The 20,617-nt window shown below is 35.5% G+C and overlaps 1 pseudogene; it reads left to right on the forward strand.

Moving 5' to 3' along the window:
- The first annotated feature begins 7,353 nt into the window (after window positions 1-7,353).
- On the forward strand, window positions 7,354-18,064 carry LOC120147426 (annotated as a pseudogene).
- Window positions 18,065-20,617: the final 2,553 nt, after the last annotated feature.

Raw genomic sequence — 20,617 nt, forward strand, 5'->3', positions numbered from 1 at the left:
CAATGTCAATAGGAATAGGCTCAACGGAAGATGAATGAAAGGGATGTAGTTATCCATGAGTTCTTAAAACAAGTACAAAAAATATTTTCACTTGTATGGGTTATCAAAAGAAGTTGGCATTGTAAGACAAGGGATTCAACTAGTGAATAATGAAGCACATAAACTCATCAACTTGCTGGAGGCTGTCCAAAGTCTAGAAGATCTGGCTCAAGTTTTTCTTTTGAATGTTTTGATTTTGTTGTAATGACACTTTTGTCTCAATAAAGGCTATTCTATAATAACATATACTTTTAGATCAACGTCTCATACTTATCATGCATTCTATTGCATTTTAATTAGTCCATACTATGCTTTTTCTATTAAAATATGAATAACTAATCAAATTCATTTTATTTATCGAAGGAAAAAGAATTGGACACATCGCATCCGCATAACAGCCGACTCAAGTAAAGACAAATGGAAACTAGAATGAAGGAGATAGAGAAAAACTTCGACTGAGTCAAAATTTGAAGACTACCTTGGACTCCATTGTTAAAAATCAGAATACTTTGATTGATAAACTGATGGCAAACAGGGGTATGTGACACTCATACGAATGGGCACCAATGGTAAGAATCTGAAGAATGGTTGCAAAATATATCTTGGACGAAGAAATACACTATAAGAAAAGTCACAATCATATCCTATTAAGAAGCGTGGATGTACAAGAGGCTAAAATGATACTCGAAGAAGTGCATGAAGGAATATGAAACACAAATACGAATTGGCACACAATGGCAAGACAAATTATAAGATTCGGGTACTACTAGTCTACATTGGAAAAGGGTTGCATCAACTATGCTCATAAATGTAAAAAAGTGTCAGATTTACAGGGATAAAATACATATTCCCCCGTGCTCACTTCATGTGATGATTTTACCTTAGCCCTTCTCCATGTGGGGAATGGATGAAATCAGACATATTCATCCGAAGGCTTCTAATGGGCATTTATTCATACTTGTGGCAATCAAATACTTTACCAAGTGGGTAGAAACGACTTCGTATGTTAATGTGATACAGTCCACCATATCTAAATTCCTAACGAAAGAGAGCATTTGTCGATATGGTTTGCCAAAAAGGATTATCACAGATATTGTACTTAACTTGAACAACAAAATGATGGACGATGTGTTCAAGTAGTTCAACATAAAGCACCATAACTCCTCTACCTACCAACCAAAAATGAACAGAGCAGTAGAAGTTGCAAACAAAAACATCAAAAGGATAATGGAGAAAATGGTTGAGACATATAAAGGCTGATACGAGAAGCTGTCATTCACATTGTTTGCATATCGAACTTCTGTGCGAACCTTAACCAAGGTAACACCTTTCTCCCTAGCATATAGAATGGAAGTCGTACTACCCATTGAGGTGGAAATCCCATTACTTTGAGTACTATAAGAAATAAAGTTGGATGATGCTGAGTGGGCTTATACCCGATATGACTAATTGAACCTGATCGAAGAAATGAGGCTAAAAGCTATCCATCATTGTCAAATGTATTAAAAGTAGATGATCCGAGCACATAACAAGAAAGTTCATCTAAGGGAGTTCTATGAGGACGATCTAGTTTTAAGAAAGATCCTACCAATTCAGAAGGATTTTAGAGGAAAGTGGATGCCAAATGGGAATGACCTTATGTAAAAAAGAAGACATTTTATAGAGGTACTTTAATCCTGATTGAGATGGATGGAAAAGAATTACATAATCATGTAAATTCAGACACCGTCAAGAAGTACTTTTCCTAAAGCAAAAAAAAACCCTTAGAGTGAAAACCCACAAAGGGTGTTATAGGTTAAAAAAATAGAGGGTTTAAGATGAAAACCCGTAAAGGGCAGCTTGAGTGATAATTCAGGGTCGTGAAAGGGAAGATCCAGAGTCGAAATAACATTGTTGATAGTAGTTGAATATATTTGAAATTCAACTTTAGTATTTGGTATCCTCATATGGTTTAATGATCTGGGAAAAATTTCGCACTCTTGGGGCATTGATTCATACTTGTGGTAATCAAATACTTTACCAAGTGGGTAGAAACAACATCGTATATTAATGTGAAACAATCCACCATATCTAAATTCCTAACGAAAGAGATCATTTATCGGTATGGTTTGCCAAAAAGGATTATCACAAATATTGTGCTTAACTTGAACAACAAAATGATGGATGATGTGTTCAAGCAGTTCAACATAAAGCACCATAACTCCTCTACCTACCAACCAAAAATGAACAGAGCAGTATAAGTTGCAAACAAAAACATCAAAAGGATAATGGATAAAATGGTTGAGACATATAAAGGCTGGCACGAGAAGCTGTCATTCGCATTGTTTGCATATCGAACTTCTGTGCGAACCTCGACCAAGGCAACATCTTTCTCCCTAGCATATAGAATGGAAGTTGTACTACCCATTGAGGTGGAAATACCATCACTTCAAGTACTATCAGAAATAAAGTTGTATGATGCTGAGTGGGCTCAAGCCCGATATGACCAATTAAACCTGATCGAATAAAGGGGGCTAAAAGCTATCCATCATGGCCAAATGTATCAAAAGTAGATGATCCGAGAACAAAACAAGAAAGTTCATCTAAGGGAGTTCCACGAGGGCGATCTGGTTTTAAGAAAGATTCTACCAATTCAGAAGGATTTTTGAGGAAAATGGATGCCAAATGGGAATGACTTTATGTAAAAAAGAATACCTTTTCTAGCGGCGCTTAATCCTGAATGAGATGGATGAACAAGAATTACCTAATCCTTTAAATTCAGACACCGTCAAGAAGTACTTTTCCTGAAGAAAAAAACCTTAGAGTGAAAACCCATAAATGGTGCTATAGGTTTTAAAAAATAGAGGGTTCAAGATGAAAACCCGTAAAGGGTGGCTTGAGTGACAATTCAGGGTCGTGAAAGGGAAGATTCAGAGTCAAAATAGCATTGTTGATAGTAGTTGAATACATTTGAAATTCAACTTTAGCATTTGGCATCCTCATATGGTTTAATGATCCGGGAATAATTTCGCACTCTTCAGGCATCATCACAAGCTTTGAGATCCTTTCGGCATAAACTACACTGGATCCTTCCTACAGTTTGCTAGTTCAAAGGAATATATGTCATTGATATATAGGGAGCCTATTTTGTCCACTATGTTTGTTTTCTTTTTTAAATGTTTGTCGTGTAATCCTCAAAAACACTTCTTTCATGTATATAAATAAAAAATGTTTCTTTTCAAAAGCCCAATTTTGTTTTGCATCTTACATTGAAACTAAATACGGATAATTTATTTGCCTCGAAAAAAGAGACCATTGAATATTACTACACAAATTTCTTGAAAAGTGTAAGCATTTCAGGAGCTGAAAGAGGTATCAATATGGATTAGTGGAAATCGTATGGATTTCACATCGATAGTCCATTCATGCCACAATTCACGGAAAAGAGGTAAACATTCACGATGGAAACATGAATCTACAATGACCGGATTCATTTACAAGACACCGAGGGATTAAGATAAGAGAGAAGATCTTGATTAACTGAAGAATATCGAGACATCTCCTCAATGAATAACAATACTACAATGGCATTCACATTTTAGGCATACCTTAAGACATTAATTGCAAACACTATACATGAATATGCAATTTTGTAGGATTATTCAAGTTAGTATCAATTTCACAAAAGATAATACAGGTAAACCAAGGTCTTTAAACTAAGTGGAAGACCTAGGTGGGCTATGATTTGGTAACAAAGAACCACTTCCCAACTAGATTTTGACATAGCTTAAATTAAGAAGAGCTATTTGTCAACCAAAGCTTTCAAGTTCGATTTCACTTAACTCGAGAGCACGTTGACCACATGGTAGCAGCAAGGAACTAACTTCTGGTTAAAATCCAAATTAAGGTCTTTAAGTCGAGAAGAAGAGACCTAAATCAACTGCGATTTAGCAATAAGGAACTACTTCCCAGCCAGATTTCGACATAGCTTAAATCAAGAAGAGCTATTTATCAATCAAAACTTTCAAGTTCGATTTTACTCAACTCAAGAGCACATTGACCGCATGGTAGCAACGAGGAACTACCTTCCGGTCAAAATCCAAACCGAGGTCTTTAAGCTAAGAAGAATACCCTGGTGGACTATGATTTGGCAACAATGAACTGCTTCCCAACCATATTTCGACTTAGCTTAGGTTAAGAAGAGTTATTTGTCAACCAAAGCTTTCAAGTTTGATTTCACTCAACTCGAGAGCATGGTGACCATATGGTAGCATCAAGGAACTACTTTCCAGTTAAAATTCAAACCAAGGTCATTAAGCTAAGAAGAATACCCAAGTTTACGATTTGGTAACAAATAATCGCTTTCCATCCAGATTTCAACATATCTTAAGCCGGGAAGATCTATTTGTCAACCAAAGCTTTCAAGATTGATTCCACTCAACTTGAGAGAACATAGACTGTATGATAGCAACATGGAACAATATTTCACTCGAACTTTTAAGATCAACTACAGAGATACTTGACCCAAAAGTACATTTAGAATCGATTTTCAAAAATAGAGATTTTAACTTCAATTCAACAGAAGCCCAACCTGATTCTTGAAGAAAAACATAATATTTCAATATAAAAAGAGAAAACTTGGCTTCAGAATCCATTTGCTTCGAGAATCAAACGAAAATTTGTGTATTTTTTTTATCTTTGTCATATTATCGTTACATGATGATAGATAAAGATGGCCATTTGTAGAAACCCATTTTCATCTAGGATTTATGTAACACTTTTTAGTATTTTAATATTATTTATATAGTTTTACTATATAAATATATTATTATGGTTTTTAAATATATATTATGTTTCAAAAGCATATAATTTTGAAGTATATATATATTTAAAAAAATATATCTATAGTTTTTAAAAATATATATAGGTTTGAAATATGTATATATTATATATTTTATATATATATATATATATATATATATATATATCCTTTTATTTATTGATCTAGGCCAAGAAGGGCTTTGCATATGGATTTCATGGGCAAATCGGAGTTCACGGGGTGAGACAAACATTTTAGGTAGTTTTAGTTTGCTCCGACCACAGTGGGTGGTGGCCAAAACGACGACGCGATGGTGGTTACTCATTGGAAAAGTGACCAGATGGAGATGAGGATTTAGAGCATTTTGGGAGTTTGGTTTTAGGAGAATGGCATAAAATGAAATGAAAAGGGAATTTTGGGGTATTTAAATACTAGGACCATTTTACAAATACAAGAATCTTAAATTATTTTTGCAGTTCTTCCTATATTTTTGAAGTGTAATTCAATCCGGTCACCTACTATACTTTGGCAACTGAATTTCAATTTAATTTAATTTAGTCCTTCTTTATATTTTTATTTTTATAAATTAGAACCCTAATTTATTTTTTTTTTTTACAACATTTTTATTATTATTATTTAATTTTTATTATTTAATTCATTTCCTTTTATTATTTATGTTTTTCTTTAATTTTATTTATTTTTTTCAAAAGGGATCCAATTAAAATTCGAAGGCCATCAAAGGTAAATAACCTGAATCAATTTTAAATTTTTATTTAAAATTATAATCTTCACAATTAAGGCAATCGGGTTATCAAATGGTACTAAAAGGGCAATTCGGGGTGCTCATCCTTCCCCAAACATAAACGACTCCCGAATCCTATGCATCTCTTGTAAGACAAAGATTCGGTAAACAGTAAGTTCGAGGTGTTCGATCCACCTGTTACAAAAGGTGATCGATGACGACTCCATCACATTATTTAAAGTCGAGAAGGACGGTTGCAATAGTAGGTGTTTACAATTTATGCTCACAAAAACACTCTATTTACAAGAGAAAAGGAAAAAAAGGTTGAAAGAGCTTTTCTCTTGATGTGGATTGTTTTGATAGGTGTTCTAGCTCTCTTCAAGTGTCCTCAACTTGTTTTTATATGTTAGAAAGAGTTTGTAGTTGTTTCTACCCACTGAGGATGTTTTTGAGTCGTTGAGGAATTAATTGTAGCAAAATAAAACTTCCTAGAATAGGAGTATCGGTACTGCCCTAATAACTTTTAAATGAAATAGTCGTTAATGACAGTTGGGATAGGAGAGTATCAATACTAGGGTTATGGTATTGATACTACTATGTAAAGTAGTATTGATACTCCTTTGAGTATTGGTACCAATTTTGCATATTGGAATATGAACACAATTGAAAAGAATTGGCGGTATTGATACTATCATTAGAATATCGATACATCTCTTACCATGTGTATCGATACTGCAAGAATAATATCGATATTGTTCATGCGATATCAATACTGTAAGAATAATATAGGTATTGCTTACCTAGAAAACTATTATTGTGTTCAAATTATTGTTTAATGGACTTTGAATTATTTTTGAAAATTTTGAATAAATTCAATCAAGTTCAAAAATATTTTTCCCTTAAAATTATTATATCAAAATAGGTTCAACAAAGAGCAAGAACTTCAATTGTAGAAAAATCAGAGGAATAATTTCATTAAGACGAATCAACTTTTTTTTTTGTTAAAAGATTTAAATTCAGCATTCAGGCGTAAACAAGATACATATTTATTACCTTGTATGATTTTCTTCGTGGCCTTCCTTTGATAATATATGCATCATCCATAAGGGACATCAATCTCAACTAGTAGTATTCTACAAAATTATAATAAAGCATGCATCATTTTTACTATTTATCAAATTATTAAAAATAGAAAATAATAATAATAATATTAATAAATTATTTATTCACTTAGGCACAATTATCGAGTTTCGGGTCGAAGTTCGGTACGGATCAAATATGGGTAAATTATATTCGAGTTATTTTTGGTTTGAGTTATTTTCAATTTATGTTGATTTCAGTTTAGGATGCTTTTGATTCGAGTTGATTTCAGTTTAAGTTAATTTCAGTTCGAATTGATTTCTAATCAATTTGACTTTAATTCGAATTGCTTTCGATTCAGGTTGAAAATCTTCTATTAAAATTCAGATAAATTTCGATTTGATTGGATTTATTTGAGATTTTGAATTATCATATTCAAATTTCAGATCTCAGATTGAATGAATCGACTAGGATATTTAGATACGAGTCATATTTGTCAGGTCTAATAATGAAACCCCAAAAAGGTCTAATAATGAAACCCTCAAAAAGGTCTAATAATGAAAACCCCAAAAAAGGGGGAAGCTGGGTTGAAGGCTCCATTAAAAAAGCATACCCAGTTCTAAAAAAATGGGCCTACAGAAAGCTTGAAATAATGAAGCGGGGAAGATAAAACAGCCATGGAATGGCCAAGTATTTAAACTCTATTGATATAGTGTGAGAGAGCTGTGGAGATACAAGCAGGATAAGGAGGATGCAAACACTGCTTCAACCCTGTAAGTCTTTTTCTTTTCTCAACTTTTCTACTCAATTCTTTGCTTTTAATGGTGCCCCAAAGGGCGATTTGGCCAAACTGACACTGTTTAACCGAATATTTACCTTTTTAGCACCGTTTGATATATATTTCCCAAAGTGGACCTTTTCGGCTGAGCTGGTGAAAGGTGCATCCCGGGGACGCGCCTTCACGGGATTCTGATGACTCGGATGCCACGCTGGTATTTTGTTTAATAATAAATATTTTATTTTTATTATTATTATAAATTAGTAATATATTATGTAAAGTGTTTCGATTATAATGTAAGAATTATCAAATATATTTTGTTAATGTGTGTTAAAGGTGGAGTGAATTATCCACATTAATATGATAGAACAATATATGAAAACAAGTTTTGATTTTATTGTAGTTATAGGAAAAATGTATGAAATTATAATATTACACATATGGTTATATTATTATTTTTGACTTTGATTATCGATCTATTAATTTTATCAGTTAATTATTTAAATGTTATCAATCTAGTCATCTCTTATCAATATTTAACGAAAATATTGATGCATAAGTTAATAAATTAGTATAATTACACATTTAATCTTCAAGACTTACATATTTTATGAATTTAGTCTTATTGAAAATTTAATTTAATAAATTTAATCCTCCAATCAGAACATGAAATGTGTCATCGTATACATAAAATTTTTAATAACTTTTAATTTGTTTAATTTAATATTTTTCTCTACTTAAAAGGTGGAATTATTATTATATTTTAAAAAAATTTATAACTAATAATATTAATTATTATATTAAATAAATATATTGAAAATATTTATGTATTTAAAAGTTAAAAAAATTATTTAGGTGTACATACATTGACAAATTATATAAAATGCAATAACATTAAATTATTAGAAACAAAACATTCATGTAAATACAATATTAATTACATAAGAGTTAACTGTTATATGATGATAACAGAGCTGAACATTTTTTTCTATTGTGCCCGATGTTTCTACAATGCCCACATCATTTTTGTTCTGTTGACTTCTCCCGAATATCCATATCACAATGTATTCTAGTAGATTTTGGACGACCTGAGTCCCTCAATAGCAATGGATCTGGTACAATTGTAAGCCAAGTTTGAATCTCATTTGGGTCTCTTTCATTTCCTATGGGCGGAAACTCAAATTCATATACCTTGAATACTTGTGAAAGTTGGTATACGGGATCAACATAATTTTTGTAGTCCAAATGTGAATGTGAGCAAGCTGTAATGACATGAGAGCATGGATATTTGAGTGCTTGAAAGAAACTACAATCGCACCACCTCTCTTGCAGATTAACTCTGAAAGAGTTAGCTTCAATCCCTTACAGCGGACGTGGCATTTCGGTTACACGAAACAATTCACGGGTGTAAGAAACATTTGTAACTAACATCCCATTTGATGCAATCACTTTTTTTCTGTAAATCAGCTACTAGTCTTGGGTGGTAAATATGGTCGTTTTGCATCCAAGTAAGAGCTTGTCCACCGAGTTTTGCAAAGAGTTGACCCAAACGAAAATAAGTCATTTTAACCAATGCCGTGACTAGTAAATGACGCGCCCCCTTTAAGGTTGAATTTATTGCTTCAGCCAAGTTTGTTGTCATATGACCATAGCGATACCCCCCGTCATACGCATTTTCCACATTTCTTTGCTGATGTCCATAATGTACTCGCACCCCTTCTTATTTTTGCCAAACAGCTCTTGTAGCATCGACTCAAACCTTTGAGGTAAGAGTTCGTAATTAAGACATTAGGAATATGTAATAGCTAATATGAAGTATAAATAAGTAATAAGAAATTGATAGAAAAATTGGGAAAAAGTAACATACCCATTCGCACGACTAACTGACATTCATCGTTCTTCTTGTATTTTCTTTAAAGTTTGCAGCAATATGACGAACACAATAATGATGTTGAACATGTGGAGGTATATACATTGTACCCAAAGAGTCCATTGCTGCTTTTATCCCGGCTCCTCGGTCTGAAATAATGCATACTCGTTCCCTGGTGACAACATGTAAACGTAAATTTTTAAGGAAAAAAGCCCAAGACTCAGTGTCTTCTCCTTAAACAAGGGCAAATGCAACATGAAGAATATTGCGGTTTCCATCTTGGACCACAACCAATAATAAAACTTGCTTGTATTTCCTATACAAGAAAGTACCATCAATTTGGAAAACTGGTTTACAGTACTTGACTGCATTAATACACTGAGGGTAAGTCCAAAAGACACGGTAAAATTGGCAGCGATCGCGAACCATTCGATCATTCACATAGTGATGTTGAGTTTCGAACTCAACAATTTTCCCGGGATTGAGTCTTTGCACAACATGAAACCAACTGGGCAGCTCGTTGTAAGAGGAATCCCATTCGCCATGAAGTTTGCAAATGGCATTCTGTTTACCAACCATGGTTTTTTATATGAGACAGTGTACCCATATTGTGACTGTATAGCAGAAATCAGCACTGCAACAGCTATATGAGAGCTTTGCTTCACAATGGGCATGATTGCTTGGCAAATAATGTTGGAGTCCAAGTTGGGATGATCCTGGTTTATACCTCTTGCACAACATGTATGAGGACCGTTGTATCTGGTTAGTTCCTATAACTTGTTCTTCCTCTTCCTCTTTGATACACAGACCATCCATTGACATCCTTTGTCACGTTGGACGCAGTAGCAGGCATATTTCTCCGTGTTAGATCGATCAACTCGAGACTGAACTGAGTTACGAATATTGTAACTCTTTATTGCCATCATTGCTTCCTCCTTCGATGCGAACTCCATTCCAATATGTAAATTACCATTATTGACTGATGATTGAAGTCCATAGTTGCCAACATCAGGAAGATCTGGAAATTCAGGCTCATACATTGCATCATAATCAGCCTCATACATATGTGCAGAAGTTCGGCTGGTGTTGTATTTATCGGAACATTATCCTTGTCATCATCAGAATGTACATTAAACTGTGGTGAGTCAGGTTCAACGAATAATCCCGTTTCAGCACCATCTGCACCTGGCTCCCGAAGAGGTTCTTCTGGTGGAGATGAGGGTTCCTCCGATAATCTAATGTTGAGGTCAAATAAGTTCCCCCTTGCGTGTCCTCCCCTTGAACTTGAGGCCATTGTATCATGTGGGATGTGAATAGACTGCCGTCTCATTGGCATTTCCATATGTAAGTTGAAAACATTGGCAGATGAATGTCTGCCCCTTTAAGTAGAAGAGATGTTGCCATATGGATTATTGGTGAAGCCACGTGGGTTGAGATCATAAGCAATTGCAGATGAATGCCTTTCTATTGAACTTGATGGCATGGCATCTGGCGTTGGATCCACCATTAATAATGTGAAATCATTACAGATCAGTTGTGTCGAGCTATCAACTTGATCAGCTTGATATGCAATGCCAAAGTGAGAGGAATATGAGAGACCACGAGAAGCACGAACCTCAATAAAAATGACATACATTTCAATAAGAGATTGTCAACTCCCCATATGAGCATCAACCATCATAGAAACATCATCATCGTTTGAAAGCTGAAATGATGTATACGTGAGCCGAAAAAGTTCAGTAAGAAATCTGTACTGAAGTGAAGATAGTCTTCTCCAGCCTGCTACACGAATCTTTAACGAAATTTTTGTGATTAACTCCTCAATTGTGATGTTTCTCTTCAAGGTTAAGGGGATATAATGATCTGACTCAAAAACAACCCCCTCTTCAGCTTCCTTAATTTCTCCATCATACAAAACAACAGCAGAAAGACGACTCATTTTTAGAGAATTTGAGAATTTAGAGTTTGGGAATTTGAGAATTTGAAAGCTTGTGAACTGAAGTTTGTTTTGAAAGTTTATAATACGTTGCATATAATAGTGTCTATAATCGGGGTACTATTCACATGAAGGCGCGTTCCCGGGGGCGCGCCTTCCATTATTTTGTCAGAGAATATGTTATCATTGCCCTATTATGTCACTCTTGTCCCTCGGGGAAACTATTCATATCAGTACCTATTATTTCTCAGGGGACTTGAAGGCGCGTTCCCGGGGGGCGCCTTCTATAATTTTGTTAGAGAATATGTTATCATTGCCCTATTATGTCACTCATGTCCCTCGGGGACACTATTCATATCAGTACCTATTATTTCTCAGGGGACTTGAAGGCGCGTTCCCGGGGGCGCGCCTTCCATTATTTTGTCAGAGAATATGTTATCATTGTCCTATTATGTCACTCATCTCCCTCGGGGACACTATTCATATCAGTACCTATTATTTCTCAGGGGAATTGAAGGCACGTTCCCGGGGGTGCGCCTTCCATTATTTTGTTATAGAATATGTTATCATTGCCCTATTATGTCACTCATGTCCCTCGGGGACACTATTCATATCAGTACCTATTATTTCTCAGGGGACTTGAAGGCGCGTTCCTGGGGGCGCGCCTTCTATTATTTTGTTAGAGAATATGTTATCATTGCCCTATTATGTCACTCATGTCCCTCGGGGACACTAGATGGATTGTGAAATCAGGTAAATTATAACCGAAATTTAACTTCTTTTGAAAGTTCAGCAAGTTAAGAATAAATTATACATATAGATTAATTTAAGTTCATAACTTAAATTAAAACGTTATGTGAAGTTTGAATAAATTAGATAAAATGTTATGGATAAATTGAATGAATGTGAAATGATAAGTTGATTGTGACATTGAAATTGAATGGAATGAGCATCGAGATGTTTTTACGAATAAATGTGAAGTGATAAGTTGATTTTAATGTATACGTTTTAATATATATGTTAATGATAAAATCATATGTATGGATAAATTTAATTTCAATTTAAGTATTGTGAACTATAATTAGAATATAACTTTTAATTTCGAATACAATTGGAATATTAAGTTGAAATTTAATGTTAAATTTCGAATACTATAATTTATATTTTAATTTTAAATTTCAAATAATATTATTTTTATTTTTATTTTAAATTTCGAACAATATAATTTGTATTTTAAAAACATTTATCAAACATTTAATGTTAAATGTGAATAAAAAATAACATTAAAAATATGTATGTAACAACCATGAAACATTTAAATAACATAACCAAATTACATAAAATTATGAAATATAACTATTTAAATAACATTAAAATACAACTGGATCACCGATGTCGTCTTCTCGAATGAGTTCCACATGGCGGTGGTTGTCTATTTCGTGGAGGATTTCTTCGTGGAACTTGTTCTTCAGTCTTCTAATCTTCACTATCATCATCATCATCATTTTCTTCATTTGGTGTAGATGACGTTGAAGGGCTGAAGGGCCTGTATAAAATAACGACCCTGGATGAGTGCTAGTAACAATCTCACCGCTCCTCGGGAACTGTGAAAACCGTGGAAACATTGGCATCGATGTCTGTGATCCAGATGGAGATTGAGGTGTCTACGGAGAAGCACCACCAGCCAAATAAGATGCATATGAACCATATGCTGGATCATTAAACATAGTCGTATATGCACCTCCATATGGTATAAAACCCTGCGGGCTAGGTATGTAACCTGGCGGGCTAGGAATGTAACCCTGCGGAGATGGCATATGAACTGGTGGGCTTGGCATATGAAGTGGAGGGCTGGGCATGTACCCCTGCGGCATCGGCGGATAAGGACGTTGTGGTGGGATTGATGCAGAACCGGTAGTGCCTTCTCTCCGTCCACGCATCGGGGGACGATGATATTGAGACGGTTGACGTCTTTCTCGGTGCCTAGGAATGCTAACCCCTCGTGCTTCAGCCAAAAGTAGAAATGGCTTCCCATTTTCATTAAACTATTCCATATAGTTATCCGTAACCATATGACCAGTTTCAGCGTAATATTGTCGAGGGGCTAACAGTGCATATCGGTTCTCCCAAAGCGCAATCCAATCTCTGTGTCTCACCACCCAGTTAACCTCTTTCTTTCCTTGTCTATCTATGTTATGCACGTCGTCTAAATTCCTAGGTAATCTAGGAATATATTGCATACAACCATACTGATAGAGCACGCGATCAACTGGATGCCACTCAATAATAGCATAACATATAAGAGGTTTAACCGACATCCATACCTCTAATGACCCACTAAGGTGGGGTGGGATGTAAGCCTTCACTTCATCGCTCGTATAAGGTTTCCACTGAAATATAAATATACAATTCAAATAAATAAAATATTCTAATTATATAGCATTTTAAATTAAAATATTAATATTTAAACAGATTTAAAAATATACCCCATACCCAGCTTTCGTATCAATAAGTAAACGAATTTCCTCTAACCCAGTAGGTATACTTTTATGGTTCTTTCTTTTCATCGACCACCTATGAAATATAATATAAACTAAATATCACCCGATTTAATTAAAAATATTTAAATCAAAATTTAGTTTGAAAATTACCTCAACAATAAGGGGAATACGTATGGTTCATTCACGATCGGGTATAAGAAAGGCATGCGGAACCACACCCATGATTGTAGAAGCAGAGACATCCACCGATAGCATTTTTCTTATAATTCGTCACCCGACACATTTCTCTAAAGAGAAATGCCAAAACTGCAGCGCCCCAACTATATCTTTCAGCTTCATCAAAATCGATCAGATGCCGCAACCACATACAATGCACCTGGTTGTGAGATTTGTCGGGCATCAATATTCCTCCAATTATTCATAGAATATATGCCCGAGCACATGCATTTGCTTGATCCTATGAAGCATTTTCATTTAAAACCTCAAAATTAACTTTCAACCTAGATAAAGCTATTCTACCTCTATTAAAATCTGGCGGAGCAACTCCAAGATAATCAATGCACATTGACTGCCAATCACCATCTGCCATACCACACATCATATTTCCGTCGACGGGAAGCCCCAGATGCATAGAGACATCCTCCAATATAATTGTAGCCTCTCCACATGGAAGGTGAAAAGTGTGTGTCTTGGGCCTCAATCTCTCAATCAGTGCAGAAATTAGGACAGGTTCGAGTTTGCAACTGCCAATAATTTTGCAATATACCCGAACCCGATAGAAGCCAAATATGGCAAACTAAGTTCTGGTGTCGGTATACGTGGATTTTTAATAAAAGTCTCTAAAATACGATTAGTATCCTAAATAATATACATTATAAAAAATTAAAATTAATATAAATTCATAATAACTTTAAATTAAAAATAAATTTAAATATTAACATTAATTATAAAAAATATTACCATATCGCTAAAATGTTTGGAGATATGATCAACATCCAATCGCAGCAGCATTTCATTTTCCATTATAACTGTAGACAAAACAATATAATTAGCACACAAAAAAATAATTAATAATTCTAAAAAAATAATTATATAAATATCATTTTAATAAAAAAATAATATTTATATAATTATATTAATATAAAATATAATAACTATTTAAAAAATACTAACATAAAAATAAATTTCTTACCACTAATAAAAAATTTAAAACTCAAATAGTTGGAGAATTTGAGTTATATAAGAGAGGAAAATATGATTTTGGTGTGAAGAATGAGGAAGGGTTGAGGGAGTTTATATAGGGGAGGAAGAGGGGTAGTTAGGGGAAAATGGATGGAGGCATTTATGGCATTTAATGGAAGGCGCGTCCTCGGGGATGCGTCTTCACACGTGGCAGCGAGTCATCATAATACCATGAAGGCGCGTCCCCGAGGATGATCCTTCCACACATGGCATCCAACTCAGCGAAAACCCGGGTAAAGCGCGTCCCCGGGGATGTGCCTTTTGCCAGCTCAGCGAAAGGGTGCCACTTCGGGAAATATATATCAAACGGTGCTAAAAAGGTAAATATTCGGTTAAATAGTGTCAGTTTGGTCAAATCGCCGCCCCAAAGTGGCAATACTCTCTTCAAACAATTTGTTACCCCTTTACCACCACCGGGCCACATAAAGCTTTGTCTTTTTCGAGGAAATTTGGGTCTTCGAGAAGTACCCATATTGTGTTTTGCTCTCAAAATGAAACCTTTGATGAGTTTTCAAATACCCAGATGCCTGAACAGCTTGAAAATGACAGTGGGATTGAAGGTAATAAAGAGGTTGAACTGCTTAATAAGCCTAGACCAACACCTGTGAATAATGGGTTTATCTCTGATATTGATGAAGAATCTATGAAACCTGGTAAAGATGAGGCCTTGGAGCCTTTTTTGAAGTTCTTTGGGCCTGGTAATTCGTTAGAAGTAGAAGAGGGGGATGAATTAGGTGTTTCTGAGGAGGAAAGTGATGAAGTGAAGAAAGTTAGCCTTGAATAATATGAGCCAAAGCCTGGTGATTTTGTGGTTGGTGTTATTGTTTATGGTAACGAGAATAAGCTTGATTTGAATGTCGGTGCCGACATGCTGGCTACGGTGTTGACTAAAGATGTGTTGCCATTGTATGATAAAGAGATGGATTACTTGATGTGTGATTTGAGAATAGAGCTGAGGAGTTTATGGTTTATGGAAGATGGGAATTGTTAAGGATGATGATGCGATGAGTGGGGCACCGGTTCCTGGAAGGCCCGTGGTCGAGACTGGAACTGTGCTGTTCGCCGAGGTACTTGGAAGAACACTTAGCGGTCGACCTTTGCTCTCGACTAGACGGCTCTTCAGGAGGATTACCTGGCATGAGTGAGGCATGTTCTTTTCTCACTTTTTTTTCCTTCATGGTAAATTTGTTGATATTGTAGTTGCTTTTGAACATCAACAAGAATGGGGATCGGTTGACAACTTGTTAACCATGAAAGATTAGCATATCCTGATAACCTTGAGGAGTCTCCAATTCTTAACCTTAACTAATTATTTAATCTGAATTTTGGCCAAATAAAACAACTCAATGAACCTATAGAGGTTAAATTTACTGAGTGGAACACAGGTGGCTTACTGACAAGAATTGAGGTTCGTACGTCCCATATATGTGATGTAGATTTGCATGCATATTCCATGTGAAACACTTTTCAGATGTTGATTGTCTTACAGGGTTTACGAGCTTTCCTTCCAAAAGCAGAGTTGATGAAGAGAATAAACAACTTCTCCGAGTTGAAGGAATATGTAAGTGTCTTGCCATGAACATTTCAGTAACTGAGTTCTGTTTTTGTTGAGAACATTCTTTGAAGAGAACAGTTTTAACAGATAAGGTTTATGATCTATGAAGTAATGCATTATATATTGAAGAATTAGAAACACGGAACAGGCTTGAAATGTGGAGTTCTGCGCTTCAAAATAGTTTTGAAATAAGAAAAAAGAAGAAAATATTGCTTAATTTGATAGTCATAAGGAGGAGAGAAACGTCTTGGTGACAAGAAGGAAATAATTAGAGAATCAGATATGTCTATTTTTGTCTTTGTTTCTTTCACTGATTCTGTGCTTCTTAAGACATTCTGTTTGTTTATATCGTAGGTGGGCCATGGAATGCATGTGAAAGTTGCTCGAATAAATGAGGCTAACAATGATTTAATATTGAGCGAGAGGGATGTTAGTGTTACGAACACGTGCTTGTGGATATGTTGTGAGTTCTAGAATAGTTTGTTATCTTGTAGCAGTTAAGTTGTTGAGCTGGTAACAGTTTGTTGTAACAGCAGACGCTACCATTCTTATCTGTATAAATAGCTTCTCTCTAATTCAAGAGAGGTCAGCTTCTTGTTAATAAAGAATTACAAGTTTTCAGTTCATTTATTGTTTCCTTAGATAGCTCATCTGCTATCTTATCATGGTATCAGTCGCCAATACCTGGGTGTGTTTCTTCCGCTGTTTCTTCCCCTTTCCAGTAGCTGCACGAGCTTAAGCTTCCAGTCTCGTGTGATTCTTGGCATCATGGTTGATTTGACGGTTGATCCCGAGGATGTGTCTCCGAATGCGTCTTCCCTGAGTCTGGGAGCTTCGCGAGGAATGCTTGGTGTTCAGCACATACCAAAGCATGATACGGTTAAACTCACTGAGTCCACCTATCTTCTTTGGAAGCATCATATAGCTTTGATAATTGATGGTTATGGGTTGTTGAAATTTATTTATGCTGGTTCTACTATACCTGTTGAGTTTTTCACAAATGTAGCTGGTCAACTTGAAGAAAATCTAGGCTTTGCAGCTTATCGTCAACAAGATAAGCTTCTTGCTTCTTGGATTTTAACCACCGTAAGCACTGAGGTTCTTCCCCATTTGACTGGTCTCACAACAGCCTTGTCGATATGGAACACTATTGCACGACTCTTTGGTGCTCATTCCAGTGCAAAGATCTCTTCTCTCTGGTATAATCTTCATTCTCAACGAAAGTCTGGATTGACTATAAAGAATATCTTGCCAAAGTCAAGTCTATTTGTAACTTGTTGAATGCTGCCGGGAGTGTGGTTACTGAACAAGAACATGTCAGTGTGGTGTTGGTTGGGTTATCAATGGAGTTTGAATCCATCATTGTAATTGCATCACGAGAAGCATTATCTCTTGATGTGCTTACTGAGATGTTGTTAGACTGTGAAGCTCGACAGAAGGTGTTCTTGAGCGAGGGTATTTCTGCTAACCTTGATGTTCGTTCTAGAGAAGGCAGTGCTACTGAAGTTAATACTCATGGTTAGTGATAGTATGTACAAATGAAATATTGTGGCAAATGAAATGGATGTTGGTGGGAATGGAATGATGGTGTAATATAATATGGTAGCAAATGGAGATGATGTGGCAAATTTGATGGAAATGTCTTGGTAAAATTAAATTGAGTATAGTGGAATCAATTGAAAATGCAAAGGTAAAACGAAATGTAAAACTTGATTTGATTAAAATGACTTTAGACTCCTCACACAACAAGCTACTATGGGAATGAATGATAGGAATCACATAGAAAACTTAAGTATATCTTTTCAAGATGGTCTTACTTCTATGCTTACTAGCCCGAAAAAGTTTACTAAAGGTGCCCTATGCTATATCTAGTCAAGGGACTCGACATGTTGAGGATGCCATGGAAATATCTCTTGGCGTTAGTAGGTGTAGGGATCTTATTGGTTCAGATAACATAATATGTCACAATAATACCACTTAGCATCAGCACTAGCATCTAACCTCTCGACCGAGCACTACTCCTTTTAGTCGTTTGAAATCCTAACCTTATGTCTAAGGTTGAATTAGGTCTTGTTACTATCTAGAACCCCTTGCTTATGTGGATCCTAGTTTCTCTCGAACACTAAGGATATGCTACTTAGTCATTCTCTCGAACACTAAGCATTCTCCTAAGGAATGGCTACTCACATAGCTCATACAACCTTAAGACATTAAACAACATATGAAAAACAAATAATAGCATACAAAAGCAACCATCCATTAAAATAATACTTATGCATCCATAAGGAACTCCCACCAAATAAGACTAGTTCATGGTGGGGTTCGAATATTCCAAACAACAAGGGATGGAGGAATGCCATGGCAAAAACGATTAACGAAAAAAGGAAACACTTTTTCTCTTTTGAATTTAAGCTCCAATGGCGTGTAAATTCTCTTTTTAATATAGTGTCTTCATCTTCTATTTATAGGGGAATAAACCTAGGAATTTGTGTTAAAATTTCTAGGATACCACGAACTGATCTCCTTCACGCGAGGGGGTGCAACAGAGATAACAGTGGTCCCCACCTAGGTAGCTAGGCGTGGTCCCCTTCTGGGCAGCTTGCAACTGGGCATACGTGCCTACAGGATCAGCCGACCCAGGTGGCAAATGTTCCCTCCTAGGTGACTAACGATTGAGGGACCATGAAGACAAGGGTAGCTGACTCTTGAAAATATCATATTTCATCTTTTCTGTTTCCAAAATGCTGTCCGAGTTGGCATTTACATTCTGCTCAGCAATCTAATCATGTCAATACAATTCCTTTTGTTTATCCTTGTTCCCAATCCTTCACATCATCAAACGAAACACCTTCCCCATAACGCAACACCATTTACAAAATAAAATGCCACACAAAATATATTTTTACCACATGCAACTATATGCTCCAAAGTGCATCTATATGATCCTATATGAGCACTTAGACAATCAATAACTTAATTGAAAAGGCCCTAAATATAGCCTTTTTACGAATTTATCACACCTCCAAACTTAAGCTATTTCTTGTGCTCAAGCAATGGATAGTAGTAAGCAAAATAAAAATACAATGGCAAGTTCAGGTTCAAGATAGTCATATGGGATAGAATTTCAGCCCTTAGAACAATTGGCTTCAACATGCTAGACTAATTTGAGAAATTAAGTATTGTCCCCTAGGACAAGATCCTTTGTGTGTGTGTGCGTGCGTGATTGTATCAAGTCCATGCTTAACAAATCTAGAAAATTTCTAAGCAAGCTCTTTTGTTTTTCCACGACATTTACAAGTTTACTCCCATATTGTTTTATTCTTTTTCTTCTTCTTCTTCTTTTAACTATTATGAGGGGATTCACCCCATCACACCTACCATTCCACACTATAGGTGAAATGGAGCATAACTTCCACCATCGAGCTAGTTAGGTAGAGTCATCCCGTGATTACTTTCATTCACTCATATGCCATGGCTACCATTTATTTAAAGGCAGTATCCAAGCAGTGCCATGGTATAGCGAAGTGTCCTTCTACAGTTATGTCGAAGCATTTATTCATAATTTTTTCATTATTTTTCATTATTTATTTTTCTTTTTGGAACATGTGGGGTTTTCATTATTCAAGGACATTGTTTAAATTTTATGCTAAGGTATAAAAAATTTCTAAGTTTCTTAAGCATGGAAAACATACACTCGTGTATCAAAAAGTTCCAAATGAGCAAGTCCTAGAGTTGGTTCTATCATCCTCAATAGTCATGTACATTCAAGTCTAGCCATAAAAAGTTCATCATCATCGGGCGTCATTAATTTATTCTAGAAAACTAATACGAACACTTACTAATGTCATGGTAAATTCATTCTACTAATATTATCATGCAGTGACTTGACAACCCTACCTCCCCCAAGCTTGAGAGAAGAATTGTCCTCAATGCTAAATAAAAAATAAGTTAAAACTAGACTACATGCTATTCAATGCACTGTAATGCAAGGTACCTTGACTGTTTATGCGGGTGGTGGTGTGGCAGTAGTGCGACACAGGCGATTATGTAATTGTGTGGGGCTGGAGTGTTCAAAA

The sequence above is a fragment of the Hibiscus syriacus genome, unplaced genomic scaffold, assembly GCF_006381635.1.
Source record: "Hibiscus syriacus cultivar Baekdansim isolate YM2019G1 unplaced genomic scaffold, ASM638163v2 tig00002511_pilon, whole genome shotgun sequence".
NCBI classification, from domain to species: Eukaryota; Viridiplantae; Streptophyta; class Magnoliopsida; order Malvales; family Malvaceae; genus Hibiscus; species Hibiscus syriacus.